The sequence below is a fragment of the Sparus aurata genome, unplaced genomic scaffold, assembly GCF_900880675.1.
Source record: "Sparus aurata unplaced genomic scaffold, fSpaAur1.1, whole genome shotgun sequence".
NCBI lineage: Eukaryota > Metazoa > Chordata > Actinopteri > Spariformes > Sparidae > Sparus > Sparus aurata.
This window is the reverse complement of record NW_022045144.1, coordinates 29,283-54,282: the sequence shown is the minus strand read 5'-3', so window position 1 is coordinate 54,282 and position 25,000 is coordinate 29,283. Positions and strand designations below refer to the sequence as shown.

Sequence of the window (25,000 nt, the reverse complement as noted above, 5' to 3'; positions counted from 1 at the left end):
GAGGGTTGTATAAACTCATCTACACACACACACACACACACACACACACACACACACACACACGGACGAATTATCACATGAAATGTTCTTCTTCATGTCATCAGAGAAACCAAAGGTGGCCTTCTACACAGCTCTGACTGATGCAGGAAATCTTGGACCATACAACACAGACATCACACTGAAATACAGCAAGGTCTTCACCAACATTGGCAATGCTTACAATCCATCTACAGGTAACATACTGCAGCTCACATGTGGACATTTTACATACATCAGTTGTTCCTGTTTTTCATTTTCTGCTCTCACTCTGTAGGTTTCTTCACAGCACCAGTCAAAGGTGTCTACCATCTCCAGTTCACTGCGTTTGGTCTAAATACTGGTCATATCGGTGTACGAGTGTACAAGAACAACCAAAGGATTATGCATAATTGGGAGTATAACAACAACGATTATTTTCCTGAGTATTTGACTAACTCTCATGGTGTTGGAGCTGACAGCAGGAGATGAAATTCACCTGGTTCTCCCATCAGGCTTCTCTATCTTTGACAACAGTGATAATTACAGCACCTTCAGTGGCTCCCTTCTCTTCACACTGTGAGGATGTTGTTCAGGCTGCTGTGTGACTGATTTGTCACAAACCCTGTTGTTATTGGCTGAACTGTGAATCTTTATATAATGCTGATATATCTCAGCACTGCTGCCTCCAGGACAACTTTCTGTACCTTCACTGCATGAATCAAATAATGTGATTCTCATGATTCTAATGTAATTGCATTCAAGTGTTTGGATTCTGTTTGTTATCATTGACTGTTGGCTGTGAAGCCTGAGATGAGTTTTATAGATTCACTACATGAGTCTCATTCTGACCTTTTCCATCTCAGGCCTCCTTATTAAAATAAATGAGATGACCCTCCATTTTTACTTCAACACAACATGGAGTTACTACAAAGTCTGTGTGATTTACTGCAGCTGACTCTCTCTGTATATCAGAGTAATACCGCCCTCTGGTGGTGAAAGATTTGTACTGCATCAAAGAGTTTGAACAGACCTGAGAGGGTGTGTGGCCTGAACACTTCCAATCAACTGTAGGTACATATCAACATAATAGATGCAAGTGCACAATGTGTTCAATTATTAACAAACATCTGAACACTCGTTTGAGAGGGTCTCCACATAGAGGACGCATTTCAGGCAATCACGGCCATTTTTCTGTATGGCTGTAAAGCCATACTTAATGTACGCTGCCTCATATTTTCAGATTGTAGTTGGCCATAAATTCTTAGGTTTTTTGCCGCAGAGTCCTCCACAGCAGAGCTGTTGGTCTGCTCCTTCTGTCTATTTGTTGTCAAAAACCTGTCCATTATGTGCTGACTAGCTACACGCTAGCTTGAGGAGCAGAGCAGCTTGATAACAACCACCAGGTCTGCACAGATTATGGCGTAGTCATGCCGAACTTGGAGCTGAACCTGAGAGTCCGACGATTATGGCAGTTTACATGTTGTATGGTTCAGGACATATGGTCATTAAATATATATATATATGTATGTATGTATGTATATATATATATATACATCAGAGTCCTGCACGGGTTCGGGTACCCGCGGGTACCCGACGGGTGACCCGCACAATTTGAATGAAACGGGTGAAAAATAATGTCCTGTGTCGGACACAGGTGCGGATCGGGTCGGACGCCTAGAGAGCGCGGGTCGGGTTTTTTGCGATTGTCATTTTCATGGCGTCAGGTGCAAAAAAAAAAAATCATTAGCGACACATCTACAAAAATATGCCTGCATTTCAAAATGATAAGCATGTACTGTATTGACCCGAATATAGGGCGAGGTTTTTTTGGATGAAAATTATGTGGAAAAAGTGGGGTCGTGACGGTCGTCTTATAATCGGGGTCTAACCGTTGACACATGCTGATAGTTGTCTGGGTCGCTACACGACAAATGGATCAAAAGTGGGGCAAGTTAACAGACATCTGAGGCGGAGCTATGATGCTAATTTTAAGATAGTGGTGATCAATGCTGCGGAGGCGTCAAACAACTGTCAGCCAGCCAAGAAATATGGAGTTACGGAGTGTAACGTCTGAAGATGGCGGGTCCAAAAAGATCGTCTGAAAACGCTAACAGTAAGGGCGTTTTCACACCTATAGTTCGTTTGCTCTGGTCCGTATCAGGGACCAACTTGTTACAATGTTGCATACTGCCTCGAGTTTGGTTTGTGTTCACACAGCAGCATTTACAGGTGGACCAAAATGTGTGATGCGTGAGGAAATTGCTCTCTAATTGGTCTAAATTTCGAAAATGAGGCAGCAATTCAGCTGAATTTAGCACCGGACAGACAGGAAGTCAAGTACTGAAACAACAACAATTTGACATCCGGTTACTTTTCAAAATAAAACACTCCGTGTTTACACCAGCACACAAATCTCAAAAAAGAGACAAACACAAGCTCTTCTTCTGATCCTTCGGTCGGGAACACTTCGTGTTGTTGTTTTTATGACACAGACCTATAACTGCGGTCGCGAGTGATCATGTGAATATCGCGGGAACTCCTTGGCCTCGCGACGGCAGCTGCCTACCATACTGCGCCGTGTCCGACTCAAAACGCAACCGGGGGTTACCGGACGGCGGAGCAAAACACCTGATCGGGCCGTAACGCAGCGGACACGTATCCAGTGGAAATTCGGGGTTAAGCACTGATGCTTCCTGCAGTTGGGTCGGATCGAGTTTGGATCATGTTCTCACCACAAACGAACTGTACCAGAGTTTTTTTGGAACCGGACCGAGACCACCTCTTGAACAAGGTCTCGGTCCGGTTGTTTTGGTCCGCACCCGAATGCGATTGATGTGTTCACACCTTCCCAAATGAAGTGCACCAAGGGGGTAAACGCTCCAGGGTTCGATTCAACCGAACTAAACAAGGCAGGTGTGAAAACGCCCTAAGAGAAAAGCTTATCGTGGTCCTCTAAGCTGCCGCTTCCAAGACACTGACAGGAGGGTATGTGAGTTTGTTATTGAGAAACTAATTTTGGTTATCAGAGTTATTTTCTGAAGATTAGTCTTGAAAAGAGGGGTCGTCTTATAATCAGGGTCGTCCTATATTAGGGTCAATACGGTATATTTCATATGAGCTCATTCATGCGTGCTTGCGCCCTCCCAGAACTCCCATTCCCCATGCTGGCTTACTTTCATTTTTAAAAATTGCGTCAGTCTAATTTTGCTTCGGGTGCGGGTCGGGCGTCGGTATCAATTTATAGCGGGTCGGCTCGGGTGCGGAATGTAATTTGTGCCACTGTCGGGAAACGGGTCGGATGCGGTTTTAAGTACGACGGGTACGGGCGGGTGCGGGTTTGCAAAATAAGACCCGTGCAGGACTCTGATTCACACTGTATAAGAACAAAGATGTGGATACGTTTTTTAAATACTTTTGTCTTTTTACTCACTGAGTTGAGTCAGCCACACATGCAGCATCAGGATCAGTGTGTGTCTGTGTGTGTGTATTAATAAACACATTGTTGACACAGTTGTGACTACATGAGAGGGTGTCACAGGCTTCATGCCACAACCAATCACTACTCTTCTTTATTTCTGCTGACGCTGCTATTTTTCTATGGAAAATCCTTGTTCTTCCTTCTGCACCTGTGGGAAGCTTTGGCCCACGTGCAGAACTGCACATAGACCAGTTGCTCTTCGCCTCACTTTGTTTTTTTAATCAGGTGCTTTTCCTCTATCTGTATCTCTGACTCTTAGAAACTCTTTGATAACTCAGTCCCTTCTTGATATATCCCATCATATCTGCATTTTAAAGAACAATAGCAGTGTTGTATATCTGGTTATATGATTTTGTTCTTATATCTGTGTTTACATTTTCACACTTCACATCATCACACTACAGCAGCTTTAATCAGTAGATGCACATTTCAATCAGCTGGTGTCCAGTAGTATGTTTCAGCAACTCTTTCACACTTGATTACCCTTCATTTCTTACTTTTATCATTATAACAGTTATGATCAGTTATCATTAGTCACTATTTACTAACTATGGTTATTTTATACTACAAAGGAATATTAATCAGAAGAGAAAGATCTTCTTTTTATGCCTAAACAAATGAAATAAACAAACTGGACAACACAGTTTCATTCAGTTTTACTTTGTTTATATGTGGCGGACCCTGCCACCTTTCTGGCTTCTAACAGTGTGTATTCAGGTGTAGAAAAAATAGATATTTCTGAGTTTGTATTATTACATCATTAATATAATAACTGTTAAGATTCTGACTTTTAATTTCTTCTCCAAAACTACAAAGTGCCCCCTTAATCTAAATAACACAGTTCAATGTATAACATTATGAGGCTCTGTATCTTTGTATTGTATAAAGATAAAAAGCCTATTTTTTCCTTATATCATGCCCAAATATAGTGTCACTGCACTCACAGCAGTTCTACAGTATATATTCCATGGTGTGATGTTTTTATACAAAATGAATGAATATGCTCAGATAGATGTTCATGTTTGCCTTCTGCATCTGTGCTCAAAGTCACTGGTTTTACTTCAAACTCATCTGAATAGGATGTGGCTGTTCTGGACTACCGTGCACCGAGTCTGGCAGCAAACAGCATCTCCACACATTTCAGCGGCGATCGTGAGGCGGCTGTCGTGTTGGATGTGGCCTGTGGCACCGGACTGGTGGCACAACAGGTGAACCTACAAGACCAAAAGTGATCCTCTCTATAAAATATGACTTCTGTGTCGATCTCTAGTTTGTTTGGTAAATGTAAAGATGTGTTTTCTTCTTTGCATCAGAACCATGACAACCTGCAGTACAAAGCGTCATTGGAGCATGAGCTGAAGCAGATGGAGGAAGAGGGACATGGAGGTATACCAGAGAATGAACTGCGAACATGTGCGGACTGACTGCTGTGATCAGCTGAGTTTTCTCCTCCGCCCATCTCACGCAACAGCCGGCACATTGATGTCTCAGATTTAGATAGCATCCGAGGTGTACCCTCCAAGGTGGCAAATTGGTGGACCAGAACAGACCTCCAATAAGCCTTCTGTCTAAATCCGTGGACCTAGCCGCAAAATGGACAGCCGAAGTGGCGGCTTGCTGCCCAGTATAAAAACAGCTATTAACTATGCAAACAAGGGCAGCCATGCACTGCAGGCACACTGTCAAACAGAAGTGCACAGGAAGAAGGTGCAGGTCACAGCATCAACACGTGTTGCCAGCACCTTTCTTCCACGCAGAGAGACAGCAACTTTTTCTAAACCCAGGTTGGTCTTGTCAAAACACACTCTTTGCGGCAGATTGCGCTATTAAAGTTGTGCTGTTGCGCATGTCATGAGAGAAGTTGTCAGTCTCATTTCTTATATAGCATAATGTGACAATGTATAGATAGATGTATGTATAGATACATTCACTGTCTTGTAATTCTGCTTGATTTTGCTTAGAAAATGCATCAGATTGATGTTTTAAATATGAAATATTCAAAATTTTCGTCCGGGGGAGCATGACCCCGAACCCCCCCGAGAGGGGTCGTATCCTTCTCCCCTTTTTCACCCCTGACCTGTTTTCATGCCTGATGTTACATGCATAGACATGTTGCAGTGAAAGTGACATCTATTGTTGTCCTGCTCGTAATCCACCTCCGTTTTCTACAAATGCAAACTTGTCAATATGCATTAAAGTCTTCCTGATGAAAATATGAATCAGAAACTGTGTCTTTACTGCGCATTAATATCTGCATTGATAAAAATTGTGCATTTCATAACTCACCACGAAGATTTAAGATTCAGATTTTCTAACTGAAGACAATAAAAGCAACAACCAACACTGAAGGAAACAAACTGATGATTAAAAAGTAAGAAGAAGTGGAGGAATTGATGCAACATCATGTAGAAAACTGGCATTTTGTTTGATTCAGCATAAAAATGAATGAAGATCTGACCCTTGACTTTTTGACCCCTGACCCACTCTCAGGACGATCACAGTGCTCAATCCAAGCATGATTTTCATATTGATTTAGAACATTTGTGAGAGAATGAGCTCATTAGAGTCGGAGTGAAGACATGTCCATGTGTGTGTATTAATAAACACAGTGTTGACACAGTTGTGACTACATGAGAGGGTGTCACAGTTAAAGTGTTCCTCCAGCCTGTAGCAGCTTGTATTTTCTCACCAGCACAGAGAACATATTGAATAATCTGAGGCCTTGAATCAAACTGTCAAACAAGAAACACTTGTTGTTTTTCCCATTCGTTCAGCCAGCTGAAGTTTGGAGACGATATAAGACAGACCCACTCTACCACTGTACCTTTGTGGAGACGATGAGGGTTGTTGTTGGTTTGCTGTTGTTGCTGCTCGGTCTGTGTGGATCAGGGGCTCAGGGGGAGGCTGGAGGCCTCGGTGAGGTGGCTGAGATCAACCAGAACACAGATCCAAAAGATGCAGCTGAGGAATCGACCGAGCAGACCACAAAGCAAACCTACCCTGACATCTGGACGGAGCTGAGGGCACTGAGAGACATGGTGGTGGAGCTCAATGTTCACATGGAGCTGCTGCAGAGAGAGAATTCAGGTACAGACTGATTACTTTTCCTGTTCACTGATGATCATGTTTTATTGCAGTGTGTTGGTGTATTGATGTACTTACTGTGAGCTCAAGAAAAAGCTTTCAACATCAATAAGATATGGGTATTTCAATGTCATTTAATGACAAATACAACAACAATATGTTTTGAAAACAAGTGACCTAGAAAAAGAGAATGCAGGTCTGTAACTGACAAACATGATATGATACAATGATTTTAATACTCAGAATCAGAATCAGAAATCCTTTAATGTCCCGCAAACGGGAAAATGTGTTTGTCCCAGCAGCCAAACAATAAAATATTACAAAAGACAAAACAAATAGCAAAAATAAACAATATGATTAAAAAGGTAAGCCGGTATGGTAAGGTAAGGTATGAAGAATGGCACATATCAATATAATATATATTATACTATTCAATCATCATTACTGATACATTTATGTGTGCGTCAGTCTTCTGTTGCAGCTGATAAAGGTGGAGTTATATTTAATTACTTTATAGACTGCTTGGTTGGTTGAGAATTTCCCCCACATATCTATAAAGCTTTAACTTTTATTTAATGTTAGTTTATATATTATTATATAATTGCATGTTTAAATGCCATTATTTACATTTAATCAATATCATAGAAGACACATGATAGATTTGAGATAATTTAATTGAGTTTATTAAATAAACGTGCATTTTTTTCATGAAGTTGATTCAGTTTAATTCATTTGTGTTTACATATTTCATAGATTTGTGATTACGTGTTTAAATTCCATTTTAATTGTAACAAATCCAGTTGAGCCAATTTGAAGTAACAGAATGTGACTGTTTAACTGTATGAATAATGGCTGCTAGCTGTATTGTTAAATTCAGTATGATGAGGTGAGCAGGACGAGAGTTAAGTCAATTTATATGCAGTTATATTTTGATGTCTGCTCTGTTCTGTGATTCACTGTCATTACATTAACTCCAGACCTGCAGACCAGACTGAGCAGCAGTGAGAGTGAACTTCTCATCAGCAGGTTCAGGATTGACCAGCTGGAGACAGAAAATGCAGGTGATGAAGTGAAATGATGAATTTATTGTGAGCTCCAGAATAAAGCTGTAACAATCCACGTGGTATGGATGAAATAATTATGCTACATTTATTCAATGATACAACATAGCTTGTGTATTTTAAACGTGTTTTGAAATGTATTCAACCATTCACAAAAACAAATCAAACTCATGTTTTTCAGACCAAGCCTCAGAACTGACATCTTTGGGAACTAGACTGACGACAACCGAGAGTAAAACAAGTGAGCTAGAAAAAGAGAATGCAGGTCTGTGACTGACAAACATGATATGATACAATGATTTCAATTCTCACTATGAAGAATGTCACATGTCAATAGAATATATATTATACTATTCAATCATCATTATTGATGCATTAACATAGGGCTGACCTCCAATAGTCGACTATTCGACGATTCGATCTGGAGAGGTCTGATTCGACTATGAACCTCGTAGTCGAATGGTCCGAAAATGTTGTTATGTAAACAAGACTGTACCATTCTAACTATATGGGGGTGCCCACGGCTACTGAGCATAAATTGTTACGTTGTTTTTGTTATATAAAAGCCTATTTATTTACAAAATATGCCTACTTTCTGGTAATAAAGAGTTCAAAATGATGTGTGCGTTTAAATGGTATTCTTAGCTTCTTACTACGTATTAATTAATCACCCACTGCAGTTGCACAATCCAAATGAGAGGCGGAGGTGAGCAGCACGCTACAGGACTTATAGGCTCACAATGGCTACTAAGGCCCCGTCCACACGGGCGAAAACGATCTTTTTTTCTCCGTCTTACTCGTCATCGTTTTAAGAATATTTGCGTCCACACGGATCCACTGAAAACGACCGAAAACGCTGTAGTTCATATTCCAGGCGTCTAGGTGGCGCTTGACATTCACCACAAACGGGGAAGAAGACACGGGGCATGCGCAGAAAGCTTGCACGCTGTAAACAAACAGACAGTAGACGGAGAAACCGAACACAAGAAGAAGAAGATGAAAATGGCGAGTGCAAGGAAACCAGAATCTTTAGTGTGGACCGGTAATGAGGTCGAACTGCTGCTGCGACTCACACTCGACTACAAGGAGAGTAAGTTGCAAGAAAGCTCAATATCTTCTGCGGCACGAACACGAGCATGTAGTCCGCCATTGTTGTTGTTGTTATGAGACGTCGCGGGGTGGGGTGATGGCGTCATCGTATGCGGATTCGCCGTCCACACGACAACGGGAGAGCTGCGTTTTCAGATTTCTCCACCCTGAGACCCCTTTTCAAAAAAGTGCGTTTTCAGGATCCGTGCGGTCGGTCATGATCGACGATCAGTCGACTACGGCAAAATCTGACGAATCAGATTCGACTATGAAAATCCTTAGTCGAAAACAGCCCTACATTAATATGTGCATCGCTCTTCTGTTGCAGCCGATAAATGTGGAGTTGTGACACTTTATAGACTGCTTGGTTGGTTGAGAATTTCTACCACGTATCTATAAACTTTTATCTTTTTTTAATGTTAGTATTTAAATTATCATATAATTGAATGGTTAAATGTTATCATTTATGTTTAATCAATATCATAGAAGACACATGATAGATTTGAGATCATTTACTTTAGTTGAGTTTATTTGAGTCAATAAGAAAATGTGCATTTTTTTCATCAAGTTGATTCAATTTAATTATTTTCAGTTTAATTAATTCATTGATTTGTGATTACTTGTAATTATTATATTTGTTTAAATTTGATTTTAATTGTATTTAATCCATTTTACTCAATTTAAATTAACAAAATGTGACTGTTTAACTGTATGAATACTGACTTCTAGCTGTTATTTTAAATTCAGTATGATGAGGTGAGCAGATAAGACGAGAGTCAAGTCACTTTACATGATTGTTGTGCATGCAGTTATATGTTGATGTCTGCTCTGTTCTGTGATTCACTGTCATTACATTAACTCCAGACCTGCAGACCAGACTGAGCAGCAGTGAGTCCAGGATTGACCAGCTGGAGACAGAAAATGCAGGTGATGAAGTGAAACGATGAATTTATTGTGAGCTCCAGAATAAAGCTGTAACAATCCACGTGGTATGGATGAGATAATTATGCTACATTTAATCAATGATCAAACATAGTTTGTGTATTTTAAACTTGGTTAGAAATGTATTGTATTGTATTGTAAATGTATTCACAAAAAATAAATCAAACTTATGTTTTTCAGTCCAAGCCACAGAACTGACATCTTTGGGAACTAGACTGACGGCAACCGAGAGCAAAACAAGTGACCTAGAAAAAGAGAATGCAGGTCTGTGACTGACAAACATGAAGGTTTTATAACGTTCATGGTTTGTTATTGTCTGTGATATTATTGCAGACTTTGTTAAGAATTACACGTGTTTCATTGAATGCAATTAAGTTCCAGTCTCTTTGATAAAAAAGCTAAAAACATTTTGAAAGTATTTAGTTAATTAGTCATTCGCCAAAGTGTCGACCTGATGATGGCGCTGTAGGAAACATCAAGAGATGATCAGACTGATTACAGTTTATATGGATGTTGATCATGTTTTCCTTGAAGAGTTTGACTGAAGTGTGTCAGTGCACTAAAAACTTATTGTGAGCTCCAACAATAAAGCTTCAAAAATCCACATGGATAAAATCATCATTAAATGAAAAATATAACAGAGCTCATTGTTTTGTGTTTTTGTATCATAAGAAATTAATTTACACGTTCACAAACAAAAATCTTCTTCTGGTTTTCAGTCCAAGCCACAGAACTGGTATCTTTGGAAAGCAGACTGACGTCCTCCGAGAGCAAAACAAGTGACCTAGAAAAAGAGAATGCAGGTATCACACTGACAACCTTCACCTCAAATTAAGAACAGTTTATGTTGCCTAAAGAACACCTTAACTACACAGGTGTTGGATGATAAATGATTTTAGTGAATAATTTGTGTAACAATCACATTTGTTGTTTTGGACAGCATGAAAAATTAGTTATTTTATCAGTATATGTTCTGATCATGAACGAAACAATAGTTTTAGCACTCAGACGGACAGAGAAGATATGAGTCAAGATACTGTAAATAATGTGTTGTGCATGTTAACAGTTTGATATTTTGATGTCTGCTCTGTTCTGTGATTCACTGTCATTACATTAACTCCAGACCTGAAGACCAGACTGAGCAGCAGTGAGTCCAGGATTGACCAGCTGGAGACAGAAAATGCAGGTGAGGGTTGTATCTACTCATCCACACACACACACACACACACACACATTGCCACATTGCCACATTGCCAACATTAGGTTAAATCGTTACATTAAATGCTCTCCTTCTTGTCATCAGAGAAACCAAAGGTGGCCTTCTACACAGCTCTGACTGATGTGGAGCTGCTGCAGAGAGAGACAACATTGGCAATGCTTACAATCCATCTACAGGTAACATACTGCAGCTCACATGTAGACATTTTACATACATCAGTTGTTCCTGTTTTTCATTTTCTGCTCTCACTCTGTAGGTTTCTTCACAGCACCAGTCAAAGGTGTCTACAATCTCCAGTTCACTGTGATGGGTTACTATGCTGGTAATACAGCTGTAGATGTGTACAAGAACAACCAAAGGATTATGCATAATTGGGAGCATAACAACAACAATGCTCCTGAGTATTTCACTAAGTCTCAGGTGTTGGAGCTGACAGCAGGAGATGAAATTCACCTGGTTCTCCAATCAGGCTATTCTATCTATGACAGCAGTGATAATTACAGCACCTTCAGTGGCTCCCTTCTCTTCACACTGTGAGGATGTTGTTCAGGCTGCTGTGTGACTGATTTGTCACAAACCCTGTTGTTATTGGCTGAACTGTGAATCTTTATAAAATGCTGATATATCTCAGCACTGCTGCCTCCAGGACAACTTTCTGTACATTCACTGCATGAATCAAATAATGTGATTCTCAATCTGACTTCACTTTTGTGTCATCACATGAAAACAATTTTAAATAAATCAAAGTTGCATTCAAGTGTTTGGATTCTGTTTGTTATCATTGACTGTTGGCTGTGAAGCCTGAGATGAGTTTTATAGATTCACTACATGAGTCTCATTCTGACCTTTTGCATCTCAGGCCTCCTTATTAAAATAAATTAGATGACCCTCCATTTTTACTTCAACACAACATGAAGTAACTACAAAGTCTGTGTGATTTACTGCAGCTGACTCTCTCTGTGTATCAGAGTAATACCGCCCTCTGGTGGTGAAAGATTTGTACTGCATCAAAGAGTTTGAACAGACCTGAGAGGGTGTGTGGCCTGAACACTTCCAATCAACTGTTGGTACATATCAACATACATTGTGAAAATACTGTATTTGGTTGAAGATCTGCATGAAAATAAACACAGTGGAAGTTAGTTCTAGTGACTGAGTGATGCAAGTGCACAATGTGTTCAACACTTATGAGAGTTTATGTCAAAACAACCTCAAATATGTCACACCGTGGTGAGGGGTGTCCTGTCTTGGGTTTTTTGTCTTGTGAAATTCATGTTTTATTTTGAAAAGTAACTCTCCTCTCGTTTCAGGTCACTTGCCCTTCCTCCTGTGTCACTGGTCTGGCGTCTCCCTTGATCCCTGATTGTTTCCACCTGTGTCTTCCCTCCTCATGTGTATATAGTCTTTGTCTTCCCCTGTCTTTGTTGCCAGAGTATTTCATTCGTCTCATCGATTGCCCCAGCCTTGATTTCCACAGCCCAGTATCGCTAAGTATTGCCACGCTTGATTTCTGTTTTCATTTGCTTACCTCTTTAGAAGAGTGATTTTCATTTTGTAAAGTTTTGGTCAGCTTGTTTTATTTTGCCTGTAGTTTTGATTTCATCGTCTATTTGTTTCCCCCCTTGGAGTGCTTTGTCTTGTAATTTTCATAGCTCTGTGCAGCGTAGTTTAAGTTTTTGGCCTTTTGCCTTTTTCCACTTTAAGAGAGATTTTTCTTTGAGTAACGTTTTGTAGATATTAGATTCTCAGGATAGTGTAGATTTTGCTTGTTGTTTTTTCATCCTTCGGGAGCGTCTTCTGTTGTGGTGTTCTTGCTGTATGTTTCCCCGTCTGTGCAGACGAGATCAGTTTTTCATAGCTTTTTGTGCTATCGCTTTGTCTGAAGAGGAAACAACTGAAACCAGAATAAAAGCTTGTCTATACCGTTTCTGCTCTGCACCTGAGTCCTCTCCTTTGTTCAAGCCTGACAAAATACAAGAATTCTAATCTTTTATATGTAATGAACACATTAATATGTGTGACACTGATTCAGGAAATGGTGCTGAAGATGGATGTATGAACGAGTTTATGATGTGCTGTTTTTGTTTTTGTGGCTTTAAGGGACATTTATCTGTAAGATGGTCAGATGTAGAATCTCACCTCAATAACAAGTTACACAATAATACCTTTAACAACATTTTTGGTCAGCGATTCATTTTAAATTCTATACCGGCTTTAGAAAAATTTCTTACATTAGATTATTGGCAAATAGTTTTTTCAGGCTGTGGGAAATTATGAAAAACAGTAATAACCTTAAGAGATTATAAATATGGAAGCTTTTGGTCATTTTCTTTCAAACAAGCAAAGTGTTTCTCAAAATTAGCTTTTAAAAAATAATGTATCAAAACAAATTTCCAACTTTCTGATTATTAAATGAACAAGCTCTTATTAAATGTGACTAATACACTCACTCTTTGGGCTGGACAATATGGACTTACACTAATATTCTTTTTCCTAACACACGATACAAACTAGGACATTTTGGAATCTCCTGTAATAGACAAAATTAAGTATGACAATATTTTTGACTAAATACCTCAACATTATTGTGACAGTGATGTAGAGGTGACTGTTATCAGAAAACAGTAACACAGTGAGATCTTTGTTAAATAATCATCAGTAATGTGGATTTAATGTCTAAGTGGGTAAAGACGAGTATTAAAACATGTAGAACAAACTGCTGAGTTCAGAAAATGATATCACTTTACTGTGATGCAGCTTTTAGACACTTCATGTCTAACAATCCAGAATGTGAGACAATACAGCGTCTAGTCTCAGGATATGTTATCGATACATTGCCCAGCCCTGATTAAAGATCATTCTTGATCAATAACATATAATGTGAAGAACAACATGGTGATCTTGCTCCTAAACGTATTAATTGCAACTTAGAACAAAAGTTTGACGAGCGGACGTGTGCAGGAGCAGCGTCTCCTTGTGACACTCCATCAGTGTTCCATCTTTGTTTTGGTCTTTCATTTGTGTTTGATTGCAGTTTTTGTAACTCACTTCATGAACTGCCTTTTCTGAAAACATCACACAGGTGCCTTTTTATAGTTTCTAGTGCCTCAAAGTGATGGTTAATAGAAGTGTAGTATACAGCTACAGGCTTCAGCTCTGTCATTTCATGTTTTTATATTTTGTACTCTAGACTGTCGATGTGCCTTGAACTTTATTTTGTACTTTTTATGATTTGAGTTACTGAGGTTTTATTTGGTATCATGTCCTTGTGTGTGTCAGCGTTAGGGGAACTTTAAAATTTGATTCTGTTTCTCGGAACGGCAGATTTACGGCTTTTCCATTTTCTTTTTGTTCCTCTCATGTTCTTCTCAGGGTTAGTGTCGGAGACAATCACTGCAGGAAGAATCTCATTGTTTTCCCCCTGAGATACACAGTATGGAATCCAGTAATGGTGACTTTTCTTTTTAACAGGCTATTTTCATTAAACGTAGGTAAATCCAATAGGTTTTGCTGGCAGTGGGTGCTCATTACAACCTTAAAAAAGGGAGAGGCTGGATGCCAAATGTACAGCCAGAGATTCTTCATGTTTGTTTATTTGGAACGGCCTATTAGACTCCATTATGGACCTAAAAGAGATAAATATTAGTTTGTGATTGCCCTCATGATTAGGTTACAAATAAGTGAGGCTGACCTTGTTTTTATGTAAATGTTATTGTCAAATGTCCAACTAGAAATGTCCTTTTTTTTCATCATTGCTTAAGTGCTTCAGTTTGCATCTTTAACCTTATTTATTTGTGCTGTAATGCCTTGAATAACATCACTGCACACATTTTCTTGAGGTCTGTCATTGAGGAGGACTGTATTGTAATGTAATGTCTGTTTTGATGATTCTATAATGGGATTTTCCTGCCAAATTCAAGTCCTGTGTTAATAACAATTAGGTTTATTTTGAAGTGACAGAAGATTCTCCTGCACAACAAAAGTTTTGTCAGTGATTTGGAACCCCAGATTATTTTTTGTGTATATCATTTCAATACAACATTGATCATACAACAGTGTTTCTGTGTTTTCTGATGATTGTGCAGACATTTGGAGTTACAGTATATCATACACAACTAGAATTGCACTCTGTGGAGCGCTGACCCCCGTCAAGGCCCAACAGTTACTCACAGATTGCAGCGACATAAATACACCTGATTTCTTTTCATCAAGACCAATGACTTATTCTGTGAGAAATTAAGGAAAAAATATGAAAAGCGCCCTATTTCAGAACGTGGGGTCCATCCCTTCAGCTGGAAGAGTTAGTGGGGTCTATTCTGGGCTGAGACCCATCGTCCCTCTGAGTTTTAATGGAGATCACCTCCATAGTTTTTATGTAATCCTGCTGACAAATGAGCAGATGCAGGTGAAAGCAACCCCGAAGTAAGGAGATTAATTCCGACTCGCAACATATAGGGGGCAGTATATCACCAGAGTCACCGCTAACTGCTGCCAAGTGTTGCTGCTGCTACCTATTAGCTAGCCATGGAGCTAGTGGTGAGTGGAGCTGAGAGCACCGGGGAAGTGTTGGTGTTAACACAAAGAAGTTTTAATGCCAGACAGGTCGGGGCTAGCTGGTTAGTTCGTAAATCGATTTGACTTTTCTCGGTTGGTCCAAAAGATTTAAAAGATCAAAAAAAGTCAGCAGGAGTCTTCAAGGCTGAGTGCAGTAGAACTTTATTTGCCGGCAAACAAAGCACGAGATAACACAGACAAAATCTGTGAAAAAACAAACTGACCCGAGGTTCAAAGCATTGAGCGTCCTCTTTTAAACCCAAAAACTGGGAGTGTCTTATCAGGTTTCATGGCCTCAACCAATCCCTACTCTTCTTTATTTCTGCTGACACTGCTATTTTTCTCTGGAAAATCCCCGTTCTTCCTTCTGCACCTGCGCGAAGCTCGGCGTAAATGACTCCAGTATCTTCGACTCCGTGCACAGGTGCACGTACAAAAACCCACAAATATCATTACACGTAACAGACTGAGCAACAACAGTTGGACACTGCACTGAATAATAATGCTGTTATGTTTATTTAATCTATAATGGAGATTTAGAGTGAAAAACACTTTTTTATAGATTAGTTGTTTGCTACAACTGCATGAAAAATATATGACAGTCTGCATTTTTGTGATGAAGTTTTTGATGGCAGATGTTGTGGTGTAGAGGCTCATGGGAAATATTCAGGCTGTATAAGAACAAAGATGTGGATACGTTTTTTAAATACTTTTGTCTTTTTACTCACTGAGTTGAGTCAGCCACACATGCAGCATCAGGATCAGTGTGTGTCTGTGAGTGTTAGTCTGTGTGTGTATTAATAAACACAGTGTTGACACAGTTGTGACTACATGAGAGGGTGTCACAGGCTTCATGCCACAACCAATCACTACTCTTCTTTATTTCTGCTGACATGCTATTTTTCTATCGAAAACTCTCATTCTCCCTTCTGCACCTGTGTGAAGCTTTGGCCCACGTGCAGAACTGCACATAGACCAGTTGCTCTTCGCCTCACTTTGTTTTTTTAATCAGGTGCTTTTCCTCTATCTGTATCTCTGGCTCTTAGAAACTCTTTGATAACTCAGTCCCCTTCTTGATATATCCCATCATATCTGCATTTTAAAGAACAATAGCAGTGTTGTATATCTGGTTATATGATTTTGTTCTTATATCTGTGTTTACATTTCCACACTTCACATCATCACACTACAGCAGCTTTAATCAGTAGATGCACATTTCAATCAGCTGGTGTCCAGTAGTATGTTTCAGCAACTCTTTCACACTTGATTACCCTTCATTTCTTACTTTTATCATTATTAACAACAACTTTATTTATAGAGCACTTTTCATACACGGCCGTGCAGCACAAAGTGCTTTACACAAGAAAGATATCACAATTATTAAGAAAGCCCCTCCCTCCCACCCTCCATACTACATAGACACACACACACACACACACACACACACACACCTGTGAGGATTGAGGAAGCGCTGCCTTTGGGGCCGTCCACACTGGGAGGAGTCACAGGCTGTGCCACGGGGGCAGCAGTGCCCAGGCCCCCCGACCCTGACAGACAACAGCTGGCCGGGCCGAAGGGACCCAGGGACAGCACCCCAGCAGCAGCCCAGACACAGCTCCCAGTGTGGAGGACCCCCCTGAGGAAACTCTGGAGTTAAACCTTAAAAACTAAAAACATAAGATAGGATAAAAACCCTGACAAAAGATAAGTAAATGGAGTAAACAGTTAAAAGGATAGAAATATGTAAGATAATAGATAAAATAAAATTGTACCAAAGATAAATAAAAATGAAATTATTTAAGATTAAAATTGTTTTAAAAAACAAGATAGAAGGAACAACATAAAATACGACAGAACCACATGAGAACGGAATAAGAATTTAAAATATTAGTTAAAAGCCTGATTAAAAAGGTGTGTCTTTAACCTTCCCTTAAAAATATCAACAGTCTCTGCAGACCTGAGGTTCTCCAGCAGGCTGTTCCACAGGTGGGGGCCATAGTGGCTAAATGCCGCCTCACCGTGGGTTCTAGTTCTTGGTTTTGGTATGGATAAAAGGCCAGAGCCGGAGGACCTCAGGGTCCGCGAGGGTTGATATGGTAAAAGCAGATCAGATAAGTAGGAGGGCGCAAGGACGTTAAGACATTTAAAAACCAGTAAAAGAACCTTAAAATCGATCCTGAAGCGGACGGGGAGCCAATGCAGTGACTCTAAAACTGGTGTAATGTGCTCCCGCCCTCTGGTCCTCGTCAGCACGCCTGCGGCTGAGTTTTGTAATAATTGGAGATTTAGAGAACTCGTTTTGTGAAGACCAGAGAGCAGGGCATTACAATAATCTAAGAGACAGGAAATAAAAGCATGCATTAGCACCTCCGTACTGTCTAAACAAATGAAATAAACAAACTGACCTTAAAAGACAACACAGTTTCATTCTGTTTTACTTTGTTTATATGTGGCGGACCCTGCCACCTTTCTAGCTTCTAACAGTGTGTATTCAGGTGTAGAAAAAATAGATATTTCTGAGTTTGTATTATTACATCATTAATATAATAACTGTTAAGACTTTTAATTTCTTCTCCAAAACTACAAAGTGCCCCCTTAATCTAAATAACACAGTTCAATATATAACATTATGAGGCTCTGTATCTTTGTATTGTATGACAGTGGTGGTTCTAGGGGGGCCAACAGGGGCCAGTGCCCCCATAACTCTGAGTCTGGCCCCCCTGTATAGTGTATATAGTGCCCAAATATAGTGTCACTGCACTCACAGCAGTTCTACAGTATATATTTGATAGTGTGATGTCTTCATACAAAATGAATGAATATGCTCAGATAGATGTTCATGTTTGTCTTCTGCATCTGTGCTCAAAGTCACTGGTTTTACTTCAAACTCATCTGAATAGGATGTGGCTGTTCTGGACTACCGTGCACCGAGTCTGGCAGCAAACAGCATCTCCACACATTTCAGCGGCGATCGTGAGGCGGCTGTCGTGTTGGATGTGGCCTGTGGCACCGGACTGGTGGCACAACAGGTGAACCTACAAGACCAAAAGTGATCCTTTCTATAAAATATGACTTCTGTGTCGATCTCTAGTTTGTTTGGTAAATGTAAAGACGTGTTTTCTTCTTTGCACCAGAACTTTTATTTGAGGGTTTTTCTTTTCTTGGTTCTGTGATTTAGAACCTCAGTTTTTATTTTCCAGATTCACATTCAGTGGATTTGACCAGACTGATTTACAACTAAATGTGCGTCTGTTGAACAGATGAAGAGACATGGATTTGGACATTTTGTGGGTATTGATGGAAGCCAGGCTATGCTGGAGGTGGCCAGAGAGAGCGGGTTGTACCAGGACCTGAAGCAGTGCATGCTGGGAGAAGGGCAGCTACCTGTGCAGTGGGGTGATTTTATTAATTCTTTTTATGTGTTTACTCTGTCACAGACATGACAGACATGTTTACATATCATCAATCCTATATGATTGTTTTTTTTAGATTTACTTTATTATGAAAAGATCTCTAGAATTATGGCCATTAAATATTATTAATCTATAGTATTATTATCATTAGTCAGTGGGGTCCAGGGGTTAATGTTGGTTCACCATAAGGTAAATTATCCAACCCAGATGAGTCAGAATCTGACCCAGTGATAGACATAAATAATATATAATAACTATATTGAAATTGCCAGTCTTCTCACTGATGATCTCTCTTCACTTCCTGCAGGTTTGTTTGACGTGGTTGTGATCGTTGGAGCGCTCAGTGTTGGTCAGGTTCCCGTTGATGTGGTCAGAGAATTGTGCAAATCCACCAAACCAGGTGAGAAGATTTTTATTTTTTAAGTTTTGACCTGCAGTTCTGATCTTTGATTTGACATCAGTGTCTCTTAGCGACAGGTGAGTTTTATGACGACACTGCACTGTCGCCTGTTTAACACTAGGTGGCTACATTTGCATGACAACCAGAAGTAACCATGACAACCTGCAGTACAAAGCCTCACTGGAGCGTGAGCTGAAGCAGATGGAGGAAGAGGAGCTGTGGACTTGTGTAGAGTACTCTCAGGTGGAGGACTGGGAGAGAGCGGTGTCGGAGCAGGAGCACGGCTACATATCTGGTGCTGTGTACATCTATAAGAAACTATAGCACAGTGCAAGAGGATACACATCAAACACAAAACAAGGTGCTCAAGAGGACGGAAAATATTCAAACAACTTACTGTATACTTTATAAAGAAAGTGTCAGGGTTTGGTGATATTGTCAGTCTTTTCATGTTTTCATGTTACATGCATCAACATGTTGCAGTGAAACTGACATCTGTTGTTGTCCTGCTCATAAACCACCTCAAATACACAATATCTTGTCAATATGCATTAAAGTCTTCCTGATAAAAATATGAATGTTTTTTTTAAATAACGGAAACTGTGTTTACTGTGCATTAATATCTGCATTAATGAAACATTGTGCATTTCATAACTCACCACGAAGATTTAAGATTCAGATTTTCTAGTTAAAGACGATAAAAGCAACAAACAACATTGAAGGAAACAAAACCGATGATGAAAGTAAGAAGAAGTGGAGGAATTGATGCAAGATCAGGTAGAAAACTGGCATTTTGTGCGATTGAACATAAAAATGAATGAAGATCTGACCCTTGACTTTTGACCCCTGACCCACTCTCAGGTCGATCACAGTGCTCAATCCAAGCAAGGTTTTCATATTAATTTGAACATTTGTGAGAGAATGAGCTCATTAGAGTCGGAGTGAAGACATGTCCATGTGTGTGTATTAATGAACACAGTGTTGACACAGTTGTGACTACATGAGAGGGTGTCACAGTTAAAGTGTTCCTCCAGCCTGTAGCAGCTTGGATTTTCTCACCAGCACAGAGAACATATTGAATAAACTGAGGCCTTGAATCAAACTGTCAAACAAGAAACACTTGTTGTTTTTCCCATTCGTTCAGCCAGCTGAAGTTTGGAGACGATATAAGACAGACCCACTCTACCACTGTACCTTTGTGGAGACGATGAGGGTTGTTGTTGGTTTGCTGTTGTTGCTGCTCGGTCTGTGTGGATCAGGGGCTCAGGGGGAGGCTGGAGGCCTCGGTGAGGTGGCTGAGATCAACCAGAACACAGATCCAAAACATGCAGCTGAGGAATCGACCCAGCAGATCGCAAGGCAAACCACCTCTGACATCTGGACGGAGCTGAGGGCACTGAGAGACATGGTGGTGGAGCTCAATGTTCACGTGGAGCTGCTGCAGAGAGAGAATTCAGGTACAGACTGATTACTTTTCCTGTTCAGTGATGATCATGTTCCACTGAAGTGTGTCAGTGTAATGATGTACTTACTGTGAGCTCAAGAAAAAGCTTTCAACATCCTTATGATATGTACGCTTCTAACTTCATTTAATGACAAATACAACAGATATATGTTTTGATTTTTTTGTACTTTAACACATTTGGATTGACGACAACCGAGAGCAAAACAAGTGACCTAGAAAAAGAGAATGCAGGTCTGTGACTGACAAACATGAAGGTTTTATAACTTTCATGGTTTGTTATTGTCTGTGATATTATTGCATACTGTGTTAAGAACTACACATGTTTCATTCAATGCAATTTTTGTTCCAGTCTCTTTTAGTCACATTATGATTTAACCTTGTGATGGACATTTACAATACTTTTGCACATCTTTGTGAGTGTTGGTTCAACAGAAGTGATGAGAGTAAAAGTTACTGTAAACAATGTGTTGGTCTGTTCTGTGATTCACTGTCATTACATTAACTCCAGACCTGCAGACCAGACTGAGCAGCAGTGAGTCCAGGATTGACCAGCTGGAGACAGAAAATGCAGGTGATGAAGTGAAACAATGAATTTATTGTGAGCTCCAGAATAAAGCTGTAACAATCCACGTGGTATGGATGAGATAATTACACTACATTAAATACATGATAAAACATAGCCTGTGTATTTCAAACTTGGTTAGAAATGTATTCACCCATTCAAAAAAAATATATCAAACTCATGTTTTTCAGTCCAAGCCACAGAACTGACATCTTTGGGAACTAGACTGACGGCAACCGAGAGCAAAACAAGTGACCTAGAAAAAGAGAATGCAGGTCTGTGACTGACAAACATGAAGGTTTTATAACTTTCATGGTTTGTTATTGTCTATGATATTATTGAAAACTTTGATAAGAATTACATGTGTTTCATTGAATGCAATTTAGTCTCTTTGATGAAAAAACTAAAAACGTGTTAAAAGTATTTAAGTAATTAGTCATTAGTCAAAGTGTCGACCTGATGATGGAGCTATTGGAAACATCAAGAGATGATCAGACTGATTACAATTTATATGGATGTTGATCATGTTTTCCTTGAAGAGTTTGACTGAAGTGTGTCAGTGCACTAAAAACTTATTGTGAGTTCCAACAATAAAGCTTCAGATATCAACATGATAAGATGAAAGTGTCCTTAAATGAAAAATATAACAGAGCTCATTGTTTTGTGTTTTTGTATTATAAGAAATCAATTTACGTATTCACAAACAAAAATCAAACTTCTTCTGTTTTTCAGTCCAAGCCACAGAACTGGTATCTTTGGAAAGCAGACTGACGTCCTCCGAGAGCAAAACAAGTGACCTAGAAAAAGAGAATGCAGGTATCACACTGACAACCTTCACCTCAAATTAAAAACAGTTTATGTTGCCTAAAGAACACCTTAACTACACAGGTGTTGGGTGAGAAATGATTTCTGTGAATAATTTGTGTAACAATCACATTTGTTGTTTGGACAGCATGGATAATTAGTTATTTTGTCAGTATATGTTCTGATAATGAACGAAACAATAGTTTTAGCACTCAGACGGACAGAGAAGATATGAGTCAAGATACTGTAAATAACGTGTTGTTCATGTTAACAGTTTGATATATTGATGTCTGCTCTGTTCTGTGATTCACTGTCATCACATTAACTCCAGACCTGCAGACCAGACTGAGCAGCAGTGAGTCCAGGATTGACCAGCTGGAGAGAGAAAATGCAGGTGAGGGTTGTATAAACTAATCTACACACACACACACACACACACACACACACACACACACACACACACACACACACACACAGTCTACTTGGTCTGATTGAGTTGAATTATCACATGAAATGTTCTTCTTTGTGTCATCAGAGAAACCAAAGGTGGCCTTCTACACAGCTCTGACTGATGCAGGAAATCTTGGACCATACAACACAGACATCACACTGAAATACAGCAAGGTCTTCACCAACATTGGCAATGCTTACAATCCATCTACAGGTAACATACTGCAGCTCACATGTGGACATTTTACATACATCAGTTGTTCCTGTTTTTCATTTTCTGCTCTCACTCTGTAGGTTTCTTCACAGCACCAGTCAAAGGTGTCTACAATCTCCAGCTCACTGTGATGGGTTACCATACTGGTACTACAGCTGTAGATGTGTACAAGAACAACCAAAGGATTATGCATAATTGGGAGCATAACAACAATGTGGTTCCTGAGTATTTCACTAAGTCTCTGGTGTTGGAGCTGACAGCAGGAGATGAAATTCACCTGGTTCTCCCATCAGGCCATTCTATCTATGACAGCAGTGATAATCACAGCACCTTCAGTGGCTCCCTTCTCTTCACACTGTGAGGATGTTGTTCAGGCTGCTGTGTGACTGATTTGTCACAAACCCTGTTGTTATTGGCTGAACTGTGAATCTTTATAAAATGCTGATATATCTCAGCACTGCTGCCTCCAGGACAACTTTCTGTACATTCACTGCATGAATCAAATAATGTGATTCTCAATCTGACTTCACTTTTGTGTCGTCACATGAAAACAACATTCAAATAAATCAAAGTTGCATTCAAGTGTTTGGATTCTGTTTGTTATCATTGACTGTTGGCTGTGAAGCCTGAGATGAGTTTTATAGATTCACTACATGAGTCTCATTCTGACCTTTTGCATCTCAGGCCTCCTTATTAAAATAAATTAGATGACCCTCCATTTTTACTTCAACACAACATGAAGTTACTACAAAGTCTGTGTGATTTACTGCAGCTGACTCTCTCTGTATATCAGAGTAATACCGCCCTCTGGTGGTGAAAGATTTGTACTGCATCAAAGAGTTTGAACAGACCTGAGAGGGTGTGTGGCCTGAACACTTCCAATGAACTGTTGGTACATATCAACATACATTGTGAAAATACTGTATTTGGTTGCAGATCTGCATGAAAATAAACACAGTGGAAGTTAGTTCTAGTGACTGAGTGATGCAAGTGCACAATGTGTTCAACACTTACGAGAGTTTATGTCAAAACAACCACAAATACAAGAATTCTAATCTTTTATATGTAAAGAACACATTAATATGTGTGACACTGATTCAGGAAATGGTGCTGAAGATGTATGAACGAGTTTTTGACGTGCTGTTTTTGTTTTTGTGGCTTTAAGGGACATTTATCTGTAAGATGGTCAGATGTAGAATCTCACCCTGATAACAAGTTATACAATAATGCCCTTAACAACGTTTTTGGTCAGTGATTAATTTAAATTAAATTCCGGCTTTAGAAAAAGTTCTTGCATCAGATTATTGGCAAATTATGAAAAACAATAATATCCTTAAGAGATTATAAATATGGAAGCTTTTGGTCATTTTCTTTCAAACGAGCAAAGTGTTTCTCAAACGTAGCTTTTAAAAAAATAATATATCACAACAAATTCCCAACTTTTTGTTATTAAAACAAGCTCTTATTAAATGTGACTAATAAATACACTCACTATTGGGGCTGGGCAATATGTCCTTACACTGTAATGTCTTGAATAACATCACTGCACACATTTTCTTGAGGTCTGTCATTGAGGAGGACTGTATTGTGATGTAATGTCTGTTTTGATGATTCTATAATGGGATTTTCCTGCCAAATTCAAGTCCTGTGTTAATAACAATTAGGTTTATTTTGAAGTGACAGAAGATTCTCCTGCACAGCAAAAGTTTTGTCAGTGATTTGGAACCCCAGATTATTTTTTGTGTATATCATTTCAATACACCAGTGATCATACAACAGTGTTTCTGTGTTTTCTGATGACTGTGCAGACATTTGGAGTTACAGTATATCATACACAACTAGAATTGCACTCTGTGGAGCGCTGACCCCCGTCAAGGCCCAACAGTTACTCACAGATTGCAGCGACATAAATACACCTGATTTCTTTTCATCAAGACCAATGACTTATTCTGTGAGAAATTAAGGAAAAAATATGAAAAGCGCCCTAATTCATAGCGTGGGGTCCATCCCTTCAGCTGCAAGAGTTAGTGGGGTCTATTCTGGGCTGAATGAGCAGATGCAAGTGAAAACAACCTCCGAGGTAAGGAGATTACAGAGCAAGTAAGAATTGGCCAACTGCTGAATTCCTACTTGCAACATATAGGGGGCAGTATATCACCAGAGTCACCGCTAACTGCTGCCGACTGTTGCTGCTGCTACCTGTTAGCTAGCCATGCTCCTGATGTGCTGGTCGCCACCTTGCATGAC

General features: G+C 39.6%; 1 protein-coding gene and 2 long non-coding RNA genes across 3 annotated transcripts in view; all 3 read left to right on the top strand.

Annotated features, from left to right (window-relative positions):
• LOC115577981 (complement C1q-like protein 2) overlaps window positions 1-25,000 on the top strand; it is a 57,496-nt gene that overhangs the window by 13,007 nt on the left and 19,489 nt on the right. The window lies entirely within an intron of this gene.
• On the top strand, window positions 20,912-22,470 carry LOC115577983 (uncharacterized). Its single transcript, XR_003983323.1, has 3 exons — window positions 20,912-20,954; window positions 22,018-22,101; window positions 22,421-22,470. It is a non-coding gene; the product is annotated as an uncharacterized LOC115577983 (long non-coding RNA).
• Window positions 22,702-23,335, top strand: LOC115577985 (uncharacterized). The gene is made up of 2 exons (XR_003983325.1): window positions 22,702-22,753; window positions 22,834-23,335. It is a non-coding gene; the product is annotated as an uncharacterized LOC115577985 (long non-coding RNA).